General features: G+C 39.9%; 1 protein-coding gene and 1 long non-coding RNA gene across 2 annotated transcripts in view; one reads left to right on the top strand and one right to left on the bottom strand.

The window, feature by feature from the left end:
• The window catches only part of EXT1 (exostosin glycosyltransferase 1), a 325779-nt gene that overhangs the window by 135399 nt on the left and 162575 nt on the right, over nucleotides 1-27805 (bottom strand). The gene's annotated exons all lie outside the window — the stretch shown is intronic.
• Nucleotides 342-27805, top strand: part of LOC132709092 (uncharacterized) — a 28523-nt gene continuing 1059 nt past the window's right edge. The window contains exon 1 of the long non-coding RNA XR_009620135.2: nucleotides 342-27621. This is a non-coding gene — a long non-coding RNA (uncharacterized LOC132709092). The remainder of the gene's footprint in view (nucleotides 27622-27805) is intronic.

Consider the following 27805-nt stretch of genomic DNA (forward strand, 5'->3'; position numbering starts at 1 on the left):
AGTCTCCGCTTCTGTTTGCAGCTCACTCAAGTCTGTTTTAGAGAACTCAATATGGATCATACAATTACGGGCTTGGAAGGGGCCACCTGAGTACACACACCCCTCTCCAAAAATCCAAATTAAAGCTTCTCCAAATAGAAGGATGTCTAGACTCTGCTTCAACACATGTAGGAAAAAGGAGCTCACCAACTCCCTTGAGAAGCGATTCAATTATTGATTGTCAAGCTACTCTTACTTTAGAAGAAGGAAATTAACAAAATAGACAGGGAATATTTAATATGATCTTGATTAAACTTCTACCATGATCTATCTTCCTGCATTTTATGGCTGCTATCTTGGGTGTTGCATTCTAGGAGGGCGAAGAACAGGCCTTCTGTTTCACAGCTCTTTAGCTATCACATTCCCCCCTCCTCAGTTATATGAATTCTCTCTCCACTGTCAACACCACTGGACGCAACTTTAAGCAAGCAAGAGGATCAGCCCAATGCAGTGCTACCCAAATTCCAAAGCTGGTACAGAAGGATGCCACGATTGAAGATATTGAAGACTGCTGAGTGGTCAAAAACAGTGAGGATGGTCGCAATACTCCCACCATGCCCCCTCCAGAGGCCACTAAGCACAATCAATGCAATCTTAGTCCCATAACCCAACCTGAACCCTAACTGAAAATAGTCCAGATAATCTGCTTCTTCCAGGGTCCACTGTGACCAATTTCTCCACAACCTTCCCAAACAAGGGAAGTTGGGAGACTGGATGAAAACTGTCCAGGCTACTTGGGTCAAACCTTCAGCAGAGGGTACACTATCATCTCCTTAAGAGCCATTGGAAACACCTTCTTCCTCATGGAATCGTCCAGACCAGATATTTTAGATGTCATTACCTGGTTTTCAAGATGTTTGCAGATGAATTATTCTAAGATCTCTTTAAGAATCTTATCAGATAACACTAGATCCTTGAATGGTCTATGGTTCCCTGGGATCACTTTTTGAAGAAAAGGACAACTTTGCTTTTCTTTGAGACACATTTTATTCATTCTCCAAGATTGCTCAGAGATAATGGGGTTTGATTTAACCATCAGAGGTTTCCTTCAATCCATCTGCTTCTACATAACGTGAACTCATTCAAGGTCAATTCCTGCTCCCCTATATTTCTATCAAACTCGAGCAGGAATCCTGCTCCTTCAACAATTCTTCATAATTGCCTGGGGAAACAAATATCCTCTTCACAGATAAGACTGAGCCATTATTATACAACATTTAATTATGTCATACCAAAGCTGGCTGAAAATCATGCTTCAGCAGAGAGCATTTTTATCATAAATTACAGAAACCCTGGATGCACTTCCCCAACCCTTTTCCAACGTGAATTACTCTGAACCTGGTAACAGAAAGGTTTTATTTGTTTTTCACCTGAGTGTTAAAGGGGCAATGATTTCATCTCTGGGAACATTTCCTCCGCTTGCCTATCGAAGGTGTTTTAAAAATTAGAGTGCATTTGCAGATGACTGTCCTTCTAGCTATCTCCAGAGTCTAGTAAAATGTGTTGCAACCTCACCTTTTCCTTGCTCTCTCCCTCACCTATACAGTGTACACACACATTCACTTACTCATTATCCCCAGTTCTCCAAACTGAGACAAAACCTCCAATTAATAGATGTTCATTCTTCATGAACCCAATTTTTCCTCTTAATGAGGGTATATACTGCTGTTTCTACACCAGTTGTATATGTAATGCACTGTACTCTTCCCTTCTTGCTTGGACCACAAATGTAACAAAACTTGCAGTAACACAGAGAGGGAAAATCAAATTGCTTCCTCATAGCTCTGTCACACCATTTCTAATCGACCTTGAACTAAGGAGAAATTTCCTGACAGTTAGAACAATTAATCAGTGAAACCAGAAGTTGTGAATGCTCCAATACTGGAAGTTTTAAAGAAGAGATTGGACAACAATTTGTCTGAAATGTTATAGACCAGGGTTGCCTGCCTGAGTAGGGGGTTGGACTAGAAGATCTCAAAGTTCCCTTCCAACTTTGTTATTCTATTATTCTGTTATTTGTTTGGTAATATTTTATATGAACCATGTTATACACGTAGCATAATCTGGTGAAATATGCTGGAAAGAAGGACAACTAAAACATTAACTGCTATTTCAGGACAGGATAAGGTAAGCTAATTATCCATCTCCCACTTCAAAAAAAGATGGTATTTTTCCAACTTGGAAATCCAAGTTCCACTGGTTTACCATGCAACAGAACTATAACTCTCTCTGTCCATGCAAAGTTTCCTGACGTAAGTAGAATTCTCAATAAAACCTCTCACTAATAGTGCAGATACTAAAGCTTGTACTGAATTGATAACCAAAGGTCAGAAGGAGATCTTCATAGGTGAATACAAAAATGTGTCAGGGGTGGGTTCTAAATTTTTTTACTACCGGTTCTGTGGGCGTGGCTTATTTTGTGGGCATGGTTTGATGGTCATGTGACAATTCTTTAGGATTTAGCAGAGGTACTGGTCTACCAGGCTTTTAACTGCTTGCAGAGCTGTACCGATCTACCCATTTGTTCTTGGAGCGTCCTGATCTAACCATTTGTGTTTGGAGGCACTGGTCTACCCATTTGTTCTTGGAGCGTCCTGTCTACCCATTTGTGTTTGGAGGCACTGGTCTACCCATTTGTTCTTGGAGCGTCCTGGTCTACCCATTTGTTTTTCAAGCGTACTGGTCTACCACCACACTGCCTTTTAACACTGATTAGCTGTAGGGCGGCCCTTTGAAGCCCCGCGACAAGAGGTTAAACAGTTTTTTTCCTTCTAGCTGATCAGCTGGGGCTTGGGAGGCAGCGAATAGATTGGGGGCGGGGCCAAATAAAAGGTAAGGATAACGCAGGGTGGGGGGGCCAGCTCCCGAACAAAGAGAACCGGTTCGGTGATGTCATATCATCACCGCTACAGGCTCAGCGGAACTGGGTCGAACCGGGAGGAACCCACCACTGAAATGTGTGTAAGTGGGTGAAGTGACTGGCAGAAACGCTTGAGACATTTGATAGAAATTCAAAATACTAGAAGAAACTAGTAAAATATTTTACAGGCTGGTACCTGTATGAGCTTATTTCCACATTCCACTGAATAGCGATGGATACCCATTTCTAACAAAAACTATAGATGATGCATTCACATATGATGAACTCCATTACAGATAGTCCTCAACTTATAACAGTTCACCTAGGGACCGTTCAAAGTTACAATGGCACTGAAAAATGTGACTTATGACCATTTTTCACACTTATGACCAATCCAGCATCCTCATGGTCATGAGAGCAAAATTCAAACGTTAGGCAGCTGACTCATATTTATGACAATTGCAGTATCCTGGGGTCATATGATCCTCTTTTGCGACCTTCTGACAAACAAAGTCAATGGGGGAAGCCAGATTCACTTAACAACCTGGTTACTCACTTAACAACCGTGGCAAGAAAAGTCATAAAAGGAGGCAAAACTCACTTAACAAATGTTTCATTTAGCCTGGAAAATTTCGGGCTCAATTGTTGGTCGTAAGTTGAGGACTACCTCTACTGAACTAATGTTGTCTATACAATCATAAAATCACCAAATTAGATGGTTTGCTCTGTCTTTGCACATTCTGCAAAACCAACCGATGTTCAGATAAAAGAAAAGAAAAACAAACAAACCCAAGAATATTTTCAAACCTAAAAAGCAAGTAAATCAGCTTCCCCTTTAAAATTCATATGGGAGAAAACTTGGATCCAATATCACTTTTTATTATGCCATGTGAGTACAGTTTGACCTAGGATGCATCTAACACTCTTGTGGTGTCATTCTTCCCTGTGATAGAATCCATGGCAACCTTTCAAACAACCTTAGCAACCAAAATTGTGCACTCAGCTAAAAGAATTACACCAGGATCTCCAACTTAACGTCCTCCAATAACAGAGAAACTGTAGACTCACAATAACTTGCAATGAAATGTTTTCCTACTGCATAATATTATAAAACTATTGTTATAACTATGTTCTACCACCACTTCTTTCCCAGCCATTCAAACTTCCGCTTTCTGAAGGTTTTCATTTTACTGCAATAGCAACATCCACAAATTAGGGAAAAGAAAGTATTAAATGGCAGCTGTCTATTCAGAAGGACAGCTAACTTCTGCAATTCAGTATTGAAATTAGATTACTGAAATCTGAGTTAGGGAAAAAAAAAAAAGGAAATGTAGGGAACTACTAGTAAGTTTCTTTTGTTTTGATTGGCAAGGAAAAGAGGATTCTCTGGGAATTTTCCAAGCTGCCCAAATAGCCTTTTGAGAGTTTGCCTATCTTGAATCATGCATCTTTTTTTTTTTTTTTGGGCTAATTCTCATGGTCTGTAGTTTACACAGCAGACTTGATGATGGAAGGGGAGGGCAGACAGGGGAAATTTTTGTTCATATGGGAGCTATTAATTTTAATCTCTGTGGATCATGAAGTCTGGAAATTCAATTGACTTTAAAGCAGTCACTATAAACTTCACGTATGATGAAACGCTGGCTAGCAAGGGAGGCAGGGGTGCTTCACTTCATTGAGGGTAACTGGGATTTCTTGTTTCCATGCCACTTAAGGAGGAGGGGAAAAAAAATCTATTAATGAGTACCGCTTCTGACCAGCAGCTCAGCAGGGTATGTCTTGGCTGAATGAAGTTTCTGCAAAACGAACTGGAATGGAGTTAACTGGTGGGGGATCCCACTTGCTAGCCCAGCTAACATTCTAACAGGAAATTATCTGTTTGCACTTTCTTGTAACATCCTCTCTAATAATTTGAGTACAAAAAGCAATCAGCAATTGCCAGTAATTACTGTCCTGGGTACTTCTTTCTGGCCTTCTACTGGACCTCCTTAGTTTATATCCTCTACTTCACAGAGAGAGAGAGATCGTCCCCCCATTTCCAAGCAAGTGGAATAAATAGAAGGCTCTGCTAACTATCGGGAACTTTGCTGCAAATCATTCAGAAAAATGGTTTGATAAGAGATTTAAGATGAAAGCAAGCAAAGCTGTACAGGTAGTCCTCAACTTACAACAGTTCAGCTAGCGACCATTCAAAGTTACAATGGCATTGAGAAAAGCAACTTATGGTCGTTTTTTCGCAGTTACGACCGTTGTAGCATCCCCATCATCATGTGATCCAAATTCAGATGATTGGCAAACGGGTTTGGAATTTATGGCCCTTGCTGTGTCCCAAGGTCACGTCATCACCTTTTGCGACCTCTTGACAAGCAAAGTCAATGGGGAAGTCAGATTCACTTAACAACCGGGTTACTACCTTATCAGCTGCAGTGATTCACTTAACAACTGAGGCAAGAAAGGTCGTAAAAAGGGGCAAAACTCAATTAACAACATAAATTTTGGGATCTGTTGTGGTAGGAAGTTGAGAACTACCTATATATTTGAATGAAAGGGCATAAGTTGAGAAAATGGCCCAATGTTCCTTTGTCAAGAATGAAATGATTTAATGCAAGGATGGAGGAAGTCTAAATATTGTTTTGGCTTGCTTGCTACTTCGCATGCCTGTCGTTCAATGACGGATTATTGAATGAAACAATTAAAGAAGTGTAAGTGTATGCTCGGTGAGAAAGTTGGCTATTACAGCTCTGCATGATTAATGGCTCTGGCCTTGCCACTTCTAATCAGCTTGTAATTCTGCTATATGTCTTTGTCTTGGTGGAAACTCCTATAGGAAGTGAAAGAAATGTGCTGATCCAATAGGCAGTCTTCCACCTTACAATGTGAGAAATCCTTCCCCTTATTTTAATGTTTGGGCCAGAGGAAAGGGATGGAGGCCCAACGTGCCTTGGGGTTTGAGGGTTGACAACAGAGATGGTATTCAGCCGGTTCGTACCGGTTTGGGCGAACCAGTAGTGGCAAATGCTGGTGGGCCCACCCACCCGCCCGGATGTAATGCCGTCCTATTTAGCCACTTTTTCGAGGCTGGGCACATGCACAGAAGGCATGCGCATGAGCAAAGTGCATACGCAGAAGGCTGGGGGTATGTGTGGAAGGCGCACGTGGGGTGAACCAGTAGTAAGAATATGTTGAACCCACTGCTGGCTGAGAAGATAGAAGAAACATGAAGATGCTTTAAGATGAGTAGTATGGCACTCCCCAAAATTGGTCCCTTCTTCATCATCAGCCATGCTGTTGGCAATACCATCTGGATGAGGGGTAGGTAATTAATTTTCCCAAGGAGACACATGAGAAACTGGGACTGTTGTAGAGGGCCACCACCTGCAACCGCCATCACCACCTGGGGTCTGACAGTCAGTCAAGAGGCCAGATATGGTCCATGAGCCATAAAATTCCCAGGTCTGTTCTGGATAGTTTTAGGTTTTTTGTCCAACCTTCGGTTATACTAGATTTTGCTCAGCTATAGTAGCTAGCAACTATTTACTATTTATTCCCTTCATTTTCTACTTGCATGATTCCTCCGGGACTGTTTCCCCCTTCTTTCTGCATTCTTATTGAATTCAATTTAACTGCAATTGAATTTTCAAATTCAATTTCATTGCGTCTATTTTACTGCCTGGTTCTCAAAATTCAATCAATACAATTTTGATTTAGAAAAGATCAAAAAAGAAAAAAGAAGAAGAGAAAAACCCTAAATCTTAACACTAAGGGAAATTTGAAAGGGACTAGCTATCCTTAAATACTTGCCCAATGAAGATCTTACACGATGACATAGGAAGCCAACAACAGATCCCCACCCCCCCTTTGGACTTCTGCACTTATTCATAAATCCTCCACTCCTTTTATATGCAGCCTTAATTAAGTTACCATAAACAGAGATTGAAATCAGTTTCGAAGCAGGTTCCAGCTCAACACAGCTACCGTATGTTGAACTGCATATAATGTTGCATTTTGAACAACAAAGCAACCGACCAGAAATTATGAGATATAGAACAGGTTGTCATCGATTCACAACCATTCGTTAAAAAGGTAAAGGTTCCCCTCGCACATATATGCTGACTCTAGGAATTTACGACCTTTGTAGCATTCCCAATGGTCATGCCCTCAAAATCTGGGGGCTTGGCAACCGGCTCTTACTTATGACGGTTATAAGATCCCAGGGGTCATGTGATCAACCATGTTGCTAACGTAACAACTACAGTGATTCATTTAACAAGGAGCATGATGAATTGCGTGATTAGGATGCTGGGTTGGAGGTTAGCAAGCCTGGATTTGAGATCCGAGTCCTATCACGGGGCAGGGAGAGCTCCCGCCCTTAGCTCCAGCCACTGAATGGTATCAACCAGAAACACCTCAGTACTTCTGACAAGAGTGTGATGCAATTCACTTAACAACTGTGGCAAGAAAGATCGTAAAATGGGGCACAACTCGCTTAACAGCTGTTTTGCTTTTGGGCTCAGTTGTGGTCATGTCAAGGCCTAACTGTATGATGTAAATGTTGGCCCACTGTTCAACTTTTATGAAAAAAAAGCAGGTTCTACTATAGAGGCAATTAGGAAAAGAATCAAAACTAGATCAACGTAATGTCTACAAATATCTAACCTTAGAATAGTTATCTTCTGTTCCGAACACTGCGCTTGAAAGATAAGATACTGGAGCAGCACCCCAATTAAAAAAATGTTATGTTGTTTGGAGTTACACAGCTTATAAAAGACATGAATAAGAGGGAGACATAAAAGAAGTATAACAGTATGGAGAAAGTGTATAAGGAGGTGTTTCTTTCTCTCAGAATACTTGAATAGAGACCATGTAATGAAGCTCAGAGATGAGAAGATCAGAAAAAGAGTAAATCAAAGGCAGAGAAACTTTGGATGGCTGGAAACAACTATTAATGTTTTTTTTTTTTTAAGATATCCAAAGCTAAGAGGGTGAAGTTAAGGTTTCTGTTTTGTTTTCAGAAAACTACATTAAAATTATTTTAGGCAGTGGTGGGATTCAAATTTTTTTACTACCGGTTCTGTGGGTGTGGCGTCTCCATTCCCACCCCACTTCAGGGGAAGAATACTGTAAAACTTCCATTCCTTCCTCACTCCAGGGGAAGGTTACTACAAAATCCCCATTTCCTCCCGATCAGCTGGGACATGGGAGGCAGAGAATAGATGGGGGCGGGCCAGTCAGAGGTGGTATTTACCGGTTCTCTGAACTACTCAAAATTTCCACTACCGGTCTTTCAAAATGGCCGCTCAACAAGCCCTTGTGAAAGAGCGCGAAAGCGCTTAAAAGTTCGGCTTCCCGCTGGCCCCGGGAGCACGAAGCTCCACTATCCGACACCCAGCGCTTGATTCCACCACAGGAATCCCGGAACACCTGCTGTTCAAAGGGTCCGCGAGCAGAGCTGTCAAGCCAGTCTCTACAGACAGCCGAGAGACCCCTGTCAATGGCTAGAGCCGAAGCTCCAGCTGGCGGGAAATTCAAATTCCAACAATGCTGTATAAACCTTAACTCACAATAGAAGATCAGTAAGACAAAGTCCAGAAGATAAAGTTCAGAACAAGTTAGCAGAAATATCCAAGTATGAAGGAGAAAGCTCTAGACACGTGTGTCCAGTCTGAAGGACTGAGTCAAAAGCTGGATCCCCTAGCAACAGAGGCGGGACTTAACAACTTAGACAGACTCAGTCCTTCAAACTGAACAGACGAGTACAACCCATGCCTGGCTGCTGTCTCCACCAATACGGAGAACCTGCTGAATAGCACCTCTTATTTTCAGGCTTATATTACGACTTCAAAACAGCATGAAAACATGTCACTCATTTTCAGCAAACATCATTGGAAGCAGGTTCAGGGGCTACAAAAACAGGTGTTCTGGGTCCCTCCCAATATCACTTCATCGTATAGAAGCTCTTCACAGAGCAGAGGATTGAATTATGGAATTGACGTCCACTTTTAAAAGGAATTCAATAAACTGCTGGAGAGTATCAATGGCGTGTAGGGATGACAGCTACGTATTATTTGTTATGTCAGATATTTCCCACCTTTCAATAAGAATTGCTGGTAGAGTTCCCACAAGAATTGGATTTGCCACTGTGAGAACAAAATGTTGCCCCACAGAGTCATGTGGTGAGTCGTGTCTCCCTCATCATGTTTATTGATTTTTAACAAATAATACACAGTGTAAACTACAATAAACATGAACACAAAATGCAGCAAGTTTATTGCATCATGGCTGATTTTTGTGACTATACATTTAAGTTTTCCAGAATCACTATACCTATAATATTAATTATTGTTGTGTAGGCATTCTCTAAACTGATGTAACTCGTAAAATTCTTACCTGGTATGTTCAAAAGTTTACTGGGGTTATTGAACCCCATCACCATTTTAGAGGAGGCTACGACAAACAACACTGATCTAGGTCTATCAGTAGCATTAATTGATAAAAGAAAAGCTCTTATGTTACTGTCACATTTATGCATTCTGTGAGAGTTAAGATTATCCAGTCAGTCAGTCAGTTGTCAGTCAGTCAATCAATCTATCAATTTCTATAGCTGTCCATCTCAGTCAATGATTCTGGGCAGCTTACAATTCAAAAAATATATTACAATATAAGAGCCTGAGTGGCGTAGGAGGCTAATGCCTCCTAAGGCAGCATTTAACATCCAGCTGCCTGCAATTACTGCGAGTTCAATTCTCACCAGGCTCAAGGTCGACTCAGCCTTCCATCCTTTCTAAGGTGGGTAAATTGAGGATCCGGTTTGTGGGGCAATAAGCTGACTTTGTATAAAATATACAAAAGTATGAAGGCTATTGCTTAACACATTGTAAGCCTCCCTGAGTCTCTGGAGAAGGGCAGCATATAAATCAAATTTAAAAAAAACAATCAAAAATATGAAAAACATTTTAAAACAACAAAAACAGGGAAAACATCCATCCCAACATCCATGTATAGCACTGATGTTTAACCTTTTTGGTGCCAAGTGCCCAAAGTGCACATGCACGTGTGTGAATGCACACATGTGTGCCCGAACCCCCAAAATACTTACTTACGAGATTGCCTTCTGCCGATAGCCTCCCATCGACCAGTACGCTCCCACAGAGAGGGTCTCCTCAGGGTGCCGTCGGTTAGACAGTGTCGACTGGTGACCCCCAGGGGGGGAGCCTTCTCTGTGAGGGCACCTGCCCTCTGGAAGGAGCTGCCCCCAGAGATTCGTCGGATTCCCGACCTTCGTACCTTTCCCCGCGCCCTTAAAACACTATTATTCCATCAAGCAGGGCTGGCCTAAAATATTATTTTAATGGGTTATTTTATTTTAGATTATTGGCCAAACTATTTAATAATTTTAAATTGTTTTTAACTTTTATACTGTTGGTTTTTTATCTTGGCTGTACACCGCCCTGTACACCATTCGGGAGAAGGGCGGTATATATATATAGCCAAAATGGGGAACAGGGGTGCTGCGCGAGGCCCCCCCCCCGCACCCCGTTTTGTTCTCTTTGGCTGATGGGATCTATTCTTTGATCTAGCTGCATAGTTAGAGAGAGGCCCTTTGAAAAAGGCGATCCCTCAGGTACCTCAGTCCCAAGCCATAATGAAGAGTTAAACCTAGTCGGAGGCCCATTTATACAATTACCAGGCACTGAAGGCAGTTTTCATGTTCATGGGAGCAAATTTCGCTTTCAAATTCATTTCTGACTTCAAGAAAATCTGACATTTTCTTCGGTGCAGAACTTTATCCACTGACTGCCTTCTGACAAGGATGATGACATAGCTCAATCATGCTAATATATTAGTTGGTAAAACAATTTCAAAAGGAAATTGGTATCTGGATCTAATTAACACACATCATTCAGAGCTTCTTTTGGTTATATCTCTGCCTACTCAATTCTGGATGGTTAAAGCAGGCAGAAAATTGTAGCATCCTCGGAAGGAAGTACAGTACACCACTTTTAATACCTGCTGTTCCAGATTCTGCTTTTTTTTCTTAAAGGTTACAGATTCAAACTGTTTGGAAACTGCCCTATAGCAAGTTTTTTTTTATTAATAGATATGCGCTATGCCTTAGAAAAAGCTACAGATGTGCATATCATATTGTATTACATTATATACCTGTCTTGTGTTATATTATATTTATACTTGTCTCACACACACAGGAGCCCAGGTTTTATTTTTGCTTGTAAATCAATACTGAGATACAGGCACAAGTATTTTAATAAAGGTAGGCTTTTTTCATCCAGCAACAGCGTATCTACATTTCCAATTAGCATAATGTTTCTGAAGGATACTTTAATGTCATGCCTCCACCTTTTGAATTATTTTATGTTTTTAGTATTCACTTTGGCATTTTTATTTATTATTATTATTTTGTTTGGTTTTACTTCTGCTGCCCACCTTGACTGGCCCATTGGATGGGAAAGTGGTTTGTAAGTTAAATTAAATTAATAAATCGGCAGGCAACCTATAGCCAAATAATCACAAACGTAGGTTGCACAGGCACATCAGAACTCAGGTGAGTGGCAAAGAAGGGAAAACGTAAGAATGGTGAAGAAGTGGTTGGAAAGAAACCAGAAATTACCACTTCAAGACAAAGAGTAGAAAACAGGCTCACTTGCGTGAATTTGAAATGGATGCCCAAACCGCGCAGAAACTTTGGGGGAGGGGAATGGCTCTACTCATCATTTTCTGACAGATCTCCCTTGAGGGAGCCAAACTGTACGTCTGCATTTGAAGAACAGGCTATTACTAACATGGCTTGTATCAAAAGCTTTTCTAAGCATCTGATTTCCAGTTGGACACGATTGAAAATCCATGCTTTGGGAGCATTGCTTGTCTCCTGACAGGTTTTCCAATGCTTCAGATAATTAAGCTCCACCGAATTCAGTCAGAACAATAACACTGGAGAAAGCTTAACTAAGAATGTGAAGACTATAGCCATGTCTTCTTTGCTTATATTGCAACCTTGAATAGGAGGAAAGAAAGCACAACACTGTCACAACAGTGACAAAAGCCATACCTCACAAAAGGGTAGCTGAAATAATGAGCCACAAAGGTACCCAAAACAAATGAATTGAGCATCCTTAGCCAAAGGTTACTAATTCTATGAGCTGGAAGTCATAGCAAAATTTCCAGAGGACACAATTTTACCAGCTCTAAATTCAGCTCCACAGAAAAACCCTTTCCTACTTCATGACTCCCAGTTATGACTACAGTTTCCAGAATCCCCAATATAGCTGGTGAAACCACATCCAGGAAAACGCTTCAGATGGAACATTGCAAAGGAATTAAAGAGAAGGAGAGAAGGAGAAGGCCAGAAGATAAATTCCCAGTGCTTCAAAATTAATTCATATATTTATTATAGGACATATTGACATGTCTACCTAGGCTAAGAGAAAGGGAGTGGGAGGAAATGAAGGAAAGGAGAAGAAACATTTATTGTGTGTACCCTCTTAGGACGGAGACATTTGGCAGAAATCACCAGCTTTAGCCCAAATGCCTTGGAGCATTACAAATAGGGATTTTTTTTTTTTGTTTACACTAGGAAGCTTATACAGGTGGTTTTCATAATCCAATGAGTGGTACATATTAAGTTTTTTTTTTTAACTTATTGTGTGTAATGCGTATGTACTCTATCTCACCCAGAAGTGAGAAATTAGCCTCTGTAATAAGTTTTGAGATGTAGGAATAATTTACAATGACCTCTCTGTTGCAAAGAGAAACATAAAGCAATGTTCACATTACTTTATAAAGCTCTTGTGAGGATGAATATAATCAAGCAAAGTCATCAGCACTGCATTAAATATGCAGTTATATAGCATACTGTCAGTTAACTTGGCCATGATAAGGGTTTGTAAAACTTGAAGTCCAGATTTATCTGAAGAGCACATTTCTTACCCTGATTTATAATGGCTGGATTAACACATTTAACCAAGTGCAGTAGAAGACCGCTGGGCTAGGGTGTCCTAGAAATACCCCAACTTGGCCAACTCACTCAAGTAGTTCTAAGGAGGTTTCTTTCAGTCACACACAAACCTGGATTTGACTAAGGCTAAATGTTCCCTGTAACAGATGACTGGGTTTTTAATTGATTGTTCTGCTCTGCATAACAGGTAAGACGTAAAGAGGTTCTGCAAAAATACCCTGGTCACTCTGGCTTCCACTGGCTTTCTCCACAGGCAAACAAGATAATGAAAAAGGGGTAAAACAGGACTGATACTGCCTCAAACTTTGTCCCTGATCTTGCTGTCCTTAATCATGCCAATAACATTTTAAAATAATAAATTTAGTCAGATGATAGCCAAAGACAGACTGGTTCTAAGATTTCAAATGATGCCTTTCAATCAGGTCTGATTTTTATCTTCAATCATATCCACTGAATCTGGAACCTTTCTCATTCAATTCATGTTGTCTACCGCTGGATTGTAGCTAGTTTCATGATTGCTGTGCCCGTCAATCTTTCCTTTCCTAGTGCTCTACATGTCAGTATTTTGAAAGCGGAGGTTCCATAGCAACTTCTTGGGTAGCACTTAGTTGGGGAAGGCTGCTATCTATTATGCTTTACTGCTTGAGCAAAACAAGAAAAAAAAACTCAACTTCCTGTACAAGAACTCTAGGCATAGGCAGGGCCCTGAACTGTATACTCCATACAATCAATCTCCAGGTCTGACAAAATATCTCTTAAGTATATTTATTTATTAAATTTAACTGCCTCTCATTTCCTGGGTGGCTTAAGGTAAAGGTAAAGGTTCCCCTCGCACATATGTGCTATGACTCTAGGGGGCGGTGCTCATCTCCGTTTCAAAGCCGAAGAGCCAACACTGTCAGAAGACGTCTCTGTGATCATGTGGCCGGCATGACTAAACGCCAAAGGCGCATGGAATGCTGTTACCTTCCCACCAAAGGTGGCCCCTATTTTTCTACTTGCATTTTTTACGTGCTTTCGAACTGCTAGGTTGGCAGAAGGTGGGACAAGTAACGGGAGCTCACCCCATTACGCGGCACTAGGGATTTGGACTGCTGAACTCTTGACCTTTCGATCGACAAGCTCAGCGTCTTAGCCACTGAGCCACCGCGTCCCAACCTGTGTGGCTTACACGTCATCAAACAATAAACCGAAAAACAATTAAAAATGTAAAATTGCAAATTAATTTTTTTTAAACTATGCGAAAAAGCAGAAACCAAGAAACGGACAGTACAGGGAAGAGGGCTTCTTTTCCCATTAACCACTTCCAGTGGTGAGTGCCTCCCTCAGGGCTTGGGGCTGTCAAAAGCAACTTTAGTACTCTTCTGGAAGGCCATAAGAAAGGGAGCAGTTCTCACATGCAGGACTAGAGTGTTCCATAGGATTGGGACCACAGCAGAAAAGGCTCTTCTCTTTGACCCTGTCCACCAGAATTCCTTGGCAGATAGTCCATAGTAGGCCTCTTCCTCTGGCATAAGTGGGCCAAGCTAGTCCCATAGGGGTGAGACAGCTCGTCAGATACCCTGGACCATGCCATAAAGGTTCATGAATCCAAGGACTGGAAAATCACATCAGCAAAGTGCTGTATCTTTGAGGGAGGAGGGAAGAAAAAGAAAACAAGACGGAGGGGAGGGGGGAATCTCATTTCAAGGTGATCTTAACAGCTTTTGAAAAGCTTAATACAAACGAGATTTCATAAATTCAATTAGCACCTGACAAAGCTGGAGATCGGGAGGTACTGCTACATAATCATGGGTACGTTCTCACCCTCTTATTAACGCCACATAAAACTGGCTGAGTTTTCAGCTAAAACGAAGAGCTGAACAATCGAACGTCAATGGCTGAGGCGGGGAGGGATGAAGTCGGACGAGGGGAGGGAGGGCAAGCTGTCACGATGTAGAAAGCTGCACCATATCAAGAGAAGTTGATTAATATTTCAGGGAAAACCCTATCTGTACCCTGGAAAGCCAGCACATTCAAATGAGATAAAGCCAACGTAAAAGAGATTAAACGTACAATGCTAAGGAAGATTAAACATATTCCTGTCCAAACCAAGGAAATTGCAGCACAAGTCACTGACATGTACTTCTAAGTACCGAAAGCTCCTGCTATATCTATCACGGGCTGGCCACCTCCAACCCACGCCAATGTCATGTGAGCCCCACTTACGTGCAATATAGTAGCGGTGCCATCACAATCACAAGAAAGGTGTATTTCTAACTTGTTTCCATGCACCACAGACGCCTTTCCTTCGAACACGTATCAGAAGAGATTACATTTATTTATTTGAAGTGCCTCTTTTAAATTAGCGAGTGGATTTGTGAGTGAGGAACAGCTCTACAGATGGGGCTAAGGGCTCCATGTTGGCTTTGATGGCAGGAAGGGGTTACAATTTAAAAAAAAAAAATCTGACTTTCCTGGAATGCATCTGCTATTATTGTTTTTAAATGATTCATCAATTCATGGGTGGTATAATAAAGCATTAGATAAAGATGCCCTGGAGTTGAGCTCAGCTCTGCTGGCTTCATGGATACAGCCATGCAATTTTCATGGCAACAGTAAGGAAGCAGTGTACCAAGACATTTCTGGAAGGGTTTTTTTTTTCCCCCTTTTCAATTTCACAATGTACTCTACAGTCATGCTACTACTCCCTGGTGGTGCCCTGTCTGAGTGCTTTTCAATCTTGGACTCTGCTCAGCTTTCTGAAATCAGCCAAGGTCAGACAAGTATTGACCCTGATGTGATGGCAAATTAGGGGATCATGCTTTAAAAATAGCCTGGGATGCGGACAAAGAAGCGGTCAAGTCAGGAAGAAAAGAAATGTGATTTAATTCACATTTCATTAAAACTGGTGGAAATAAAAATGCAGTTTATATTAGGACTGACACTTGGGGTTCGTGTTAAAAAAAAATAAATGCTTCGAAAGACATGAATGAACAAAGCTAGCATTTGCTCCAGCACATTAAAGCAGCTGTGTCATTTGTCATGTCCAAGGACAGTGTCTCTGACTTTTGCAACAGCCATGAAATCCAAGGAAACAAGGTGGCCACATTAAAGAATTAGAAACACGAGCTATAGTTGTAGTCTTGTCTGCTCAAAACCATGAATTCAGAATATAATCAGAAATGCTAGTTGGCTTACAAACAAACATGCAGCTTCTAATCTCCACCTGATGGAGAAGAATGACAGTAAACCACAGGAGCAGTAAGACTCACTCCAATTAAGACTAAGCCATGGTTTGGCAGTGTTATGAATAAGACATGGTACATGTCTATGGAGAGTCTCAGTCATCCAGGTCATGGTTGTCCCAAAGGTGCTTTTTCAAGAGGCAACTTTGGACTTTCAGATGGCAACTGCGCCGTGAAATTAAAAGACACTTGCTCCTTGGGGGGAAACCTATGGCAAACCTAGACAGCATGTTGTCCCAAAGGTGCTTTTTCAAGAGGTAAGCGGACCTTCTTGTTTTTTCTTTGAAGACGTTTCGCTTCTCATCCAAGAAGCTTCTTCGGCTCTGACAGGATAGTAGGGAATGGAAGGGAGATGCTGTCAGAGCCGAAGAAGCTTCTTGGATGAGAAGCAAGACATCCAGAGGCGGTATTCAGCAGGTTCTGACCAGTTCTGGAGAACCGGTAGCGGAAATTTTGAGTAGTTCGGCGAACCGGTAGTAAAAATTCTGACTGGCCCCGCCCCCATCTATTCTCTGCCTCCCAAGTCCCAGCTGATTGGGAGGAAATGGGGATTTTGCAGTAACCTTCCCCTGCCATGTCCACCAAGCCACGCCCACCAAGCTATGTCATGCCCACCAAGCCACGCCCACAGAACCACTAGTAAAAAATTGTGAAACCCACCACTGGAAACATCGTCAAAGAAAAACCAGAAAAAACACTTACCTCTTGAAAAACCACCTTTGGGAAAAACGGTACCGTTTTCAGTCATGGACACCATTTTAGTGAAAGTGGCAAATAACACAAGGTGGTAAAAACAAACGCCTGAATAACACGTTTTAATGATTTTATCAGCTTTTACAATGCCCCCCTCTGCTGCTGCAAATAATATTTTGTAACATTTTGGCATTTTCGCACACAACCATTTCCTCCCCTTATGTGATCAACAGCTTTATTAATTGAACTGTTCCTTTAAAAAAAAAAAAAGGACTAAGTTAAATTATCGGTTGAATCTGGAATAGAGACAGGATATGGAGAGAAAGGGAAGGCAAGGTTCACTGCAGTGTAACAACTTCACATGGTACTTAATGTAATTGCAGCACATACAATGGAAGTATTGTTCCTAAACTAATCAAACCATTAAAATGTCATCTCCGACCCCAAAAGCATGATGTAAAGGCATATGTATGGCTGGCACAGAGTCAAGTCAAACAGGATCGAGTGAATCTCCTTGATTTATGAAGTTCATCTAAGTTGTACACTACAGTATTCATTTTTCAAGGCATACAATTGCAACAAGTGTGTAATATGGCACATAGCCAAACATCATAAACTACAACACCAGGAATCTCTTGTCAAACAATATTCCCCATTATTATAAACTGTATTATTTTTTTAATTCCTGGAGATTTAATGTATTTTGCAGAGACGTTCAACCATCTTTTCTTAATCCAAATGAACGTCTCTTTTTTTTTTTTCCACTTACCATCTGGGTAATTTCTGTTTCACAGAAAGTCCCAACCCTTCACTCTCTTCAACCAAAAACAAAACATATCTCAAGTCAAGTACAGTGTGATTATCCAGCACACAGGAAGCCTATGATGATCATGTTTCAAGTAGTCTTAAGTCTCTTCCCATAACAAGATGAGTCTCTTTCCTTCTTTGAAGAAGAGAAACACCAAAATAATACAAACAACACTTGATACTTTCATATTCAATTTTTTTGGGGGGGGGGGAATATAGCTGTCTTTACATGCAAAGTTGGATTAAGTCTGATTTAGGATACAACTTCCATTTCTCCAAATTTTGATACTGATGGAAAGTATCAAAAAACAAAAAGCAAGAGAAAGGTAGTAGACTTTGGAGAAACAAGATAGGGAAACCCTTTTGAACTTGGAGAAGACTCCTTGCATTTGTGTGAATAACCAAAAAAAACCAAACAAATCAAGCCAGAGTTTTCACTCGAGACACAAATGACCAGGTTCAAATTATCCTACTTTGACCACATTAAGTGAAAGATCCATCTCTCTGGATAAATCTATAATGCTAGAAAAGGTGGAAGGATCCAACTAATAGCAAGGTGGACAGATTGAATTCCAGTAACGATAAGTAGAAAAGATGAAAGACCAGGTTAGGGACAGATCATCAAAATGTATGTAGTTGCCAAGAATCAACAACAACTTGATAATCAGTTGTGCAGACCTTAGATTCCTGATGGCGAACCTATGGCACACAGAGCCCTCTCTGTGGGCATGCCCTGCCGTCAGCTACTCTTCTGGGTTCCGTCGCGTGCAGGAAACCGGAAGAGCAGCTAGCTGCCACCGGCTAGCTAGCTGCTCTCTTCCGGGTTCCGGTGCTCTGGGGCACCTGGGCAGATGCATGAGCTCCAGTTTCAGCACTCGGTGCCTAAAAGGTTAACCATCACTACATCATTAGATCATTTCATATGCATTAGTTACATCTATCTATCTATCTATCTATCTATCTATCTATCTATCTATCTATCTCTACTTCTCACAATTCTCATTAGAGAATGCTATTCACGCTTCTTCATGGCATGAAATCTCACATCTGAAGAACAGTGCACAAAAGCACATTCATGACTGAGGGCAACAGGAGAGGTGATTCAGGCACCGATTGTCATAGGTTTCTTACCTCCAATTTAGACAAAGCATTAGGAAGATTAAGGCAGAAGTCCCCAACCCCTGGGCCGTGGCCCAGTACCGGGACGCGGCCCATTCAGAACTGGGCTACGCAAACACCAGGCACTCACGCGCACATGGGAAGCTCCATTTGCACGAGTGGCGGAATGATACCCCCATCAGTCTGCAAAGCTGGAAAAATTGGAGACCTCTGAATTAAAGCATGTGTCCTTTAATTAGAAATTGGGTTTTTTTCTTACAGTCACCTCTAATATTTTTTTTTACTTTGCCGCATATAATGTACTTTTTGGAAAAACGGGTTCTATCCATTAGATGCACACATGGAGGAAAGTAATGTTCCCAATCACAGCATTCATATTCACATTTTTTTTTTTTTACATTTCCTTCTCATGAATTGGGAGATTTCATCAGTTAATAGTTTTCATAAACAGATTAATAATAGTTTTCTGGACTAATCCTGTCATTATAGCTAAGAGGAGGAAGGAGATTATTTTTTCTCTGCAATGGTCATATTTTGAAACCTAGTTTAGAAAAATGTTCTACTATTCTTATTTTTAACACCCTTATCCATGTTTATATGATGCAGTTATTTGCTTATTTTTATTATGTTATTTTCTTTTCCCTCACAGATGGGTCTAGGAAGCTTACTCGGGCAATGTTCTTCTAAGCAGCTCATCTACGGAATACCACAAATGTTATTTTTTTTTTTTTTATTCTGACTGGTTACACAACATTAATTATCACTCCTGTGGCTCTTCTAATTGCCAAACTGCTTTGAGATTTCTTCTACATTCTCTCAGCCACATTGTCATGCCCAGTCACCCACTGATCAATTTTAGAGATGGAAAATGTTTTCCCCCACTCCAAATCATTAAAAGAAGCCATGGCAACTGGAGAATTCAAATCACAACATCCTCAACTGGATAATCCAAGATACAACAACAATACAGTATATCGCTCTTCTCCACCTAGTAGTCAAGGAAAAAAAAGAGTTGAAATAAATATATGGTTATATTTTAGACTCACTGACACACCAAGTTTACATGTGGAAATTTGCAACTAATCTATATTTCACATTTTGCACATCTATCGTTCATCAAATATATAGAAAACTTCCTCTCCTTTATTCACAGGTTTGGGGACCTACAAGGGCCATTTACTGGCTGGCTAATTTCATGAGATCTTTGTTTTTCCAAGTGCAATCACAATAATTCCCCCTTCCCTCAGTTCCCCAAAATAATTGACAAGCAACACTATGATTGATTGAAAATCTTATAAAAGCATTTCACCCCCTGTACTCTCTGAGGACCAGCATTTTCCAAGAGATGTTTCCAGAGATACTTCTCTAAATATCTTCAATCAGCTGGATGCAGATTGGTTGTAAAATCTTGGTGGGTCTAGATCAGGGCTGTCAAACTCGCATCCCTGTGGGCCCGCCCACGCCTGGTTTAGCGAAGGGGAGAAAAGTCCCGATACGTCACGTGACACCGCCGTGACGTGAATTTGACACCCCTGATCTAGATGAATTTTTACTAGGTACCATTAACACCTTCTTCCCACATAAGTTCCTCCCTAAAGTTAGGAGAAAAAAATTTTTTAGCATTACTCTAGCACTTAACATGAATGAGCTGGCTACCATCTCTGGAGTCAAAAATCTCCATTTTCTGTTCCTCCATATTGGTATTCACAATTCTTTAAGAGTTCCTATTTCTCAATCAGATATTCAAGAGTGTGAATTCATAGATAGCATACTAGGCTACTTCCCTCTGGCATAATTATGATTAATTAGCCTAGGATTAAAATGGCACATTTCTCTTTATAAATAAGAAAGCTCTCCTTGAGGTCCTAGCTAATATTATAAAGGAAGTAGAAGGACAAAGAAAGAGCTTTTGTGCAACTTTTCCTGTCAAATTACGTTTCTCTGCTTCTCTCATTTCTAAGTATTCAGCTGTAAGCACAAAGAGGTAGTTTTAAAGTGAATATAATCTTTGTTAAGCAATCTTGAGTATGTTATCCTTAATGTGGATTAGTAACCCCTGAAGACAAATTGATACTCTTGCCTGCTTGCAGAAAAGAACAGGTTTGTGCTAAAAGAGACAGAAGGGCTATTCTAATGCAAGATACTCCTATTCACTAGAAGAGTGAACAAAATATGGTGATTTAGAGTAAAGAGATTATTAATCAATAATTAAAACATATTCTTTCTGAGGCATCATTCCAAGGCAACCAACTTAATGCTTTGTAAATGAACTTTTAGATGCAGAAGAGAAATTCCAAAGATGTTTAGAGCAGCATAAAATCAGGTTTAATTTATTCAAGGAATAACAAATATGCTTTCTGATCACAGAGCAACACAAGATATACTTTCCCTGTACTAGTATGTAAAAGCCAAAATCACAAGTAGGTAGGCTTGTTTTGAGTTTGTTTTGGTAAATAGCAAATGTTCAAACGAGAAAAAGAATCTGGAGTAATGAACCATTTAAATCTCTTTGCAAAATATTCAAAAGAAAATGCTTCATCTGTTTGGCATTTTTGGGTGGAACTTTCCAAGATAGATGAAAACAATGTTACTTTCACATTACTATAATTAAATAAAAGTCTAAATAGTTATGCAGCCATGGAAATCAAAACCTACCGATGAATTATGACCAACCCAAATATGGAATTATTTTACATTTCATCAAAACTGATTAAAAATTCTTTCACAAAATAATTTATGTCCTAGTTCCTGGTTCATAGATGGCACATTTTAACTATGGAGCTGAAAATGCTGCCATCATTAAGATTCAAAATACAACAACAGGCTAAACCTGCAGCCCAGTTACTCTCTGATATCCAAGTCAAAATATAAATACAAAATATAAAATATAAAGACAACAGCGAACTACCATAGGAAAGGTCCAATCTAAACCCTTTGGAACCATTTTGTTATTACCACAATGTCTTTTAAATGCAGTAGTGCTTCCAGAGAATTATGCTTGATCTGACAAAGCTCTTTACTATGGTCTGTTTTAATGTATTTCTGTCACTGTTGCTTGACTCCAAAAATCCCCACATTGTGAGAGCATATGGCCATGTGATTAGACTTATCTTACTGCAGAGACTCTCAGATGGAATATTTATCTGCATTGCCTTTCATCTGCTTGCATCTAAATGAGACTAAAATAGTTTTTTGTGCTAGGTTCTGCCAAATTTAACATATGATGATGGTATCAATTCAACTCGAGTCTTTTACTTAAAGTTAATGTAACAAAACTATTACTAAAATAGGTCTATAATTGCAACAAATTTTGATTGATCAACTGATTTCCTAGTTCATCATAACATCCATGTCAGCTTTTTATCTTCAGTGGTGGCTATCACAAACTTTGGGGGACATTTATAATGGCAACAGTCTTCACCTCTTCGTTAAAAATATCAACAAGCTAACCACCTCTTAGGTACCACTAACAGTCTAAGGTTTTGTATTATCACATCATTGCCATTACAACCAACACTACAGTCATTACTATTATACTATTATACATATATATTATGAACAGAGCTGAGGTGGTGCAGTGGTTAGAGTGCAGTACTGCAGGCTACTTCAGCTGACTGCTAACTGCAATTCAGCAGTTCAAATCTCACTGGCTCAAGGTTGACTCAGCCTTCCATCCTTCTGAGGTAGGTAAAATGAGGACTCAGATTGTTGAGGGCAATATGCTGACTCTATAAACCATTTAGAGAGGGCTGTAAAAGCACTATGAAGCAGTATATAAGTCTAAGTGCTATTGATATTGCTGAACTATATAAATTGAATAAGTTCCACAATCTTTAAGCCAGAAAAACAGGGCTGTCACTTAATGAAATCAAACATGTCATCTAGTGACTCTGTATTTGGCTACAACTCTACTTCATTTGAATGCCAAATTAAAACTGAACGGATTTTTTTTCCTTTGCAAATATCTTTAACTTGAATATATACTGCAATTTTTGTATTCTAATAGATGATTAATGATACCTTGATAAGGTTTACTAATATTACTATTCATATATACATACACATACATACACACACACGTTGCTTAATTACCTTGATATTAATTAATAATATTAATTAAGAGCCTTGATAGTACAGTGGTTTAGTGCACCCTGTTATTAACACAGCTGCCTGCAATTTCTGCTGGTTCTAATCTCTCCAAGGCTCAAGGTTGACTCAGCCTTCCATCCTTTCTAAGGTAGGTGAAATGAGGACCCAGTTTGTGGGGGCAATAAGCTGACTTTGTATAAAATATACAAAAGAATGAAGGCTATTGCTTAACGCATTGTAAGCTGCCCTGAGTCTCCGGAGAAGGGTGGCATATAAATCAAATTTTAAAAAAAAATAAAAAAATTTACAACTAAGGTCTATTTTCTTCAACAATCTTCAACCAGTTCGACATCTGAACAATGAAAGTTCTCCATCCATTTTTTCAACACTGCCTAGTTCGAAAAGGCTATTTATTACTTACAACTGATTTCTAAAAGAGGATTCCCACAGAAGCACCCCCCCTTCAAATAATCTAACAATGTAAGATGCTTAGCTGTGCTTCCGATGGGCATGTTTGTTGCAACTAACGGAGTAAATTTCTCAGATAAGGATTAGCTAGAACTGTGGTCTTATCCCCTTTAATCAGCTATCAGTAGTGGGTGCTACTAAGCCAACTTTCGCTTCTGCCTGAATTACTAAGGATGCATGCTTTTGTTGAATGTAAAGCCCTTGATTAAAACAACATCAAACCATATCCTGAGATTTCAGTTCTTTGACTTGAGAGATAATGTTCTTTCATGAGTAGTTAGGTAATAACTGGTTTTTCCTAGCTGCTCAGGAGGAACATTCTAAAGTCTATTTCAGCATTATTCATTAATAAGGCTTGTGTAGATCAGCAGAAAGTTCATTAGTTTTGTCCCACAAACTTTTATTTATCTCCCATCATCTAGTATAAAACCGACTTTCTTCAGAAATACTTTTCTGGATGGCTTTGTCTTTTTTCTTTTTGCAACTGTTCTTTTAATACGTAGAATTGTGTAGACTAAAAATCTGAGGAACAACCTCGATTCTGTAGGATGGCAAAAATCTACATCTGTTAAGTTTCCAGCCATTAACATTTGCACTGAGGCAGTGATGCAATACTAAGATCCACAAGCATCCTAAGAACCAAAAGGTGTCATTGTAAAAATATTCTAGTATGATAAAATACATATTTTTTCCTTTCCTTGGTTAATGCTACAATTATTGAGTGCTCTCAAAAAGATAGCAGGTTCACAGAATACTGTTGGCACCATTAAGTTAACCATCTGGGATTTTATAATATAAATTCTCTTGTAAAAAAAAAAATAAAACAAGAAAAGAAACATCCAAGGCTATTCTGAGATACAAATGTATAAAATCAACCTTATTTTACTCTTATGTTCAAATCCATGGTATAAAACATTCAATGCACTTTCAGATGCAAGTAGAAGCTATACACACAGCATTTAAATGGTACCAAAAAAGTTGTTATATCCCTATCTCACAGAGTCTGTTATTCCAACATATTTTTGTAATCACTCAACACATTGCTGTCAAGTACCTTTTGATGACACTAGGAATTCCAACATATTTACTGCTTTCTAATTATGTTGGTTTTTCCCTCAAAGGTGACTGAAATTGTTTGTATGCTCTCATATGAAGAAAAATGCTAACTATTGCACAGTCATTTATTCTCCCTGCAAATTGAAGCATATTATTTCTATATTGTTTAGGCACTATATATTGGGGAGTATATTTGTTGATTATTATTCTACTAGACAAAACTTTCCAAACATAGTTTGAGTGCCACATCCTTTTCCAAAACTTCAACAAAATGCTTGACTCACAAAGTCCTTCTACATCTTCAATAACCTTGAAGGCAATTTCTAATTTTATGGAAAAAGGAAAACAGATCTGCTAGATAAACAGTGATGTACAATACATTCTTGGAATCTATATCCATGAATGTCTATAATATATTAAGGGGCATGATGCAGTTAAAGATGCTGAGTTTTTCAACTGGAAAGCTGACAGCCCTGGTTCAAGACCTAAGCAATGCATGATGGGGTGAATTCCCGTTCTTGCCTCAGCTCTTGCTCATCTAGCAGTTTGAAAGCATTCAAATGTGAGTAGATGAATAGGTACCATTTTGATTTGAAGGTAACAGCATTCCGTGCATCTTGGTGCATAGTTATGATCATGGAAATGTCTTCAGACAACCTGACAACTGGACGGAGGAAGCCTTTTCCTTTATATAGGCAGTCAATAACCTCTTACCAAGTTAGAGTATCTGTTAAATTCCTGAATCACAGTTGTCATTACAAGACTAAATATACATGTTCCTGCACCTAAGCAGCATAGTGGTTGTGCAAATGAGTGACCATATCTGGTCACAGACACAATTTTAAGCAACCTATTTATATGATCTCCTTCCTTCAGATATATGGGGATATAAATGTCCTATCTAGACCCTAAACGTTTTTCTGAGGCAATTTTTATTTGATTTGAATACAATATTTAAGGAAAAAGCAGATATGAACTGCACTTTTGCTAGAATAATTCATGTGTCATATTTTATAGCATCTCAGCAAATGCTGGCAGACATTCTCTGGTCTGAGAAAGGAATCGGGGTTGTGCCTTTTTAATGCTTGCACTGGGGACTACAAAGAATCTTAAAACCAATGATGTTACCTAGTTTGGGTAATGAAATGTCTACAAGAAAACCCTTACCCAAAAAACCTTTGATGGCACTTCAAAAAAATCTGTTCATTGACAAAATTTCCATCTGTCAAGTGCAAAAGCCACCCTGCTTGGATCTGCACATATATAACAGCGATACGTTACAAAATTCTAGGTTCTTGAGAACAGCCTGATGCTTATGAAGACCAACCAGTGGTGGGTTTCAAAATTTTTTACTACCGGTCCTGTGGGCGTAGCTTGGTGGGCGTGCCTTGGGGGGTGTGGCAAGGGAAAGATACTGTTAAATCTCCATTCCATACCCCTCCAGGGGAAGGTTACAGCAAAGTCCCCATTTCCTCCCGATCAGCTGGGACCCGGGAGGCAGAGAATAGATGGGGGTGGTGTCAGTCAGAATTTTTACTAACGGTTCTCTGAACTACTCAAAATTTCCACTACCGGTTCTCCAGAACTGACCAGAACCTGCTGAAACCCACCTCTGAAGCCAACTCAAGCTAAAGAACGGGCAGCTCTGATTTCACATAGAATAAGGAAGAGGTGTATGTTGCAAGAGCTGGAAAGAGCACCTAAAAAGGAAATAAAACATCCATTAAGGAAAAACAAGTGATTTTTCTTTGCCAAATGGAAGACCCATTTTCACAACAGAGGGAGTGCTTATGAAAAAAAAAATAGCCAACCACTGATAACATGCAGCCACATTCATCACACTGCATCAGTTTCTTTTTTGCTCTTCAAAAGCAGAAAATAGGAAAGAATCAACCAAGAGCATGGGATATTTTGAAATCACTTCGGCTTTTCAACTCCACACTGCCTAAAATCTATTGCCAAGAGGTATTGTTTCAAGTCTTAAGCAGTTTAAATAAGGAAATTACAGTACTCCTTTGGACCAAAACAGCTGGTCTAACATTTCAAATTATTCTCATAGGTGTCTCTGGTTGTTGTTTTTTTAATGCCCCTCTTCTTCCATTTTCACACAAAATGCTAGGCTGTACGAATCACAAACTGGGATTAAGATTGTTTAGGAGAAATATCAATAACCCTAGATACGTAGATGATACCCTCTAATGGCAGAAAATGAAGAGGAACTAAAGAGCCTCTTGCTGAGGATGAAAGAGGAGAGTGCAAAAATTGGCTTGGAACTTAACATTTTATTTTAAAAAAAACCCAACCCTAAGGTCATGGCATCCAGTCTCAACACTTCCTGGCAAATAGAATGGGGAGAAATGGAAGCGGTGACAAATTTAATATTCTTGGGCTCCAAAAAAATGAGAAGAGAGCAAGCAAGGAAGGAAAAATAAGGAAAGAGGGAAGGATGAAGAAAGGGGAATGAAGAGGGAAGTAAAAAGAAGAAAAGGAAGGAAGGAAGGAAGGAAGGAAGGAAGGAAGGAAGGAAGGAAGGAAGGAAGGAAGGAAGGAAGGAAGGAAGGGAGATTATAATGAGAGTGAGAGAGGGTCTGAGGGAAATCCTGCCTTAGCACTTGGCCACCACAGATGCCCTCGACATGCATAGTATCGAGCTGGCCACGCCCACCTCGGCCCCCCCAAGGTCAAATACAACCCTGATGCGGCCCTCAATGAAATTGAGTTTGATACCCCTGGTCTATGGGGTCAACAAAGAGTTGGACATGACTTAGCGATTGAACAATTCCTTCCATTATAGATTGGCTAAAAGACTGTCTTTTTAAAACAACAGAAACCTTCAAATGTCAGAGAACAAGCACATGCAGCTCCCATAGCTTAAATTTTTAATATCACTGATACAAAACCTATTCAGCTGCTGAACCCTGTTTTAACTGTGGAGGGGACAGGATGCATAAGTGAAAAATCAGGTCCCTTTTTATTCCTGCTCAATCAGCCTCTGTACTGATAAACCACAAAGCTCTTTGCTCCACATCAAAAAACACCAACCTGCATTTCAAACGTGGGCTGTAATTAAAACCGGCATCTCCGAATGTCTCTGATTAGGGAGGCAGCCATCTTTCTTAACTGTCAACCTATGTGTCAGTCAACAGACAGTCATGAAAACTGAGGTGACAAGAAGATAAAAGTGGCCCTACTTATAATTACTGTTGATCCTACATAACATTTTGCATTTCCAAAGTGCTTTGCTAGTTTCACCTCATTAATTCTTTAGAATCCCCCCTGCAGGACAACAAAAGGTAACTGACCCTCTTTTCTAAATACCAGAAAACAAGCTTAGAGTCTAGTTTCTCTATATTATTGAAAAATGTAGAGCATCTCCTGTTTGTTTCATTGAAAAAAAAAAAGTAGCTGACAGCATGGGGAGGGGAAAGGAAGGGGTCAAACCAAGAATAGATAGCCACCAGAACAAGTTCTGTAAAC

This window comes from Pantherophis guttatus, chromosome 3, assembly GCF_059756535.1.
Source record: "Pantherophis guttatus breed Tessera chromosome 3, ASM5975653v1, whole genome shotgun sequence".
NCBI lineage: Eukaryota > Metazoa > Chordata > Lepidosauria > Squamata > Colubridae > Pantherophis > Pantherophis guttatus.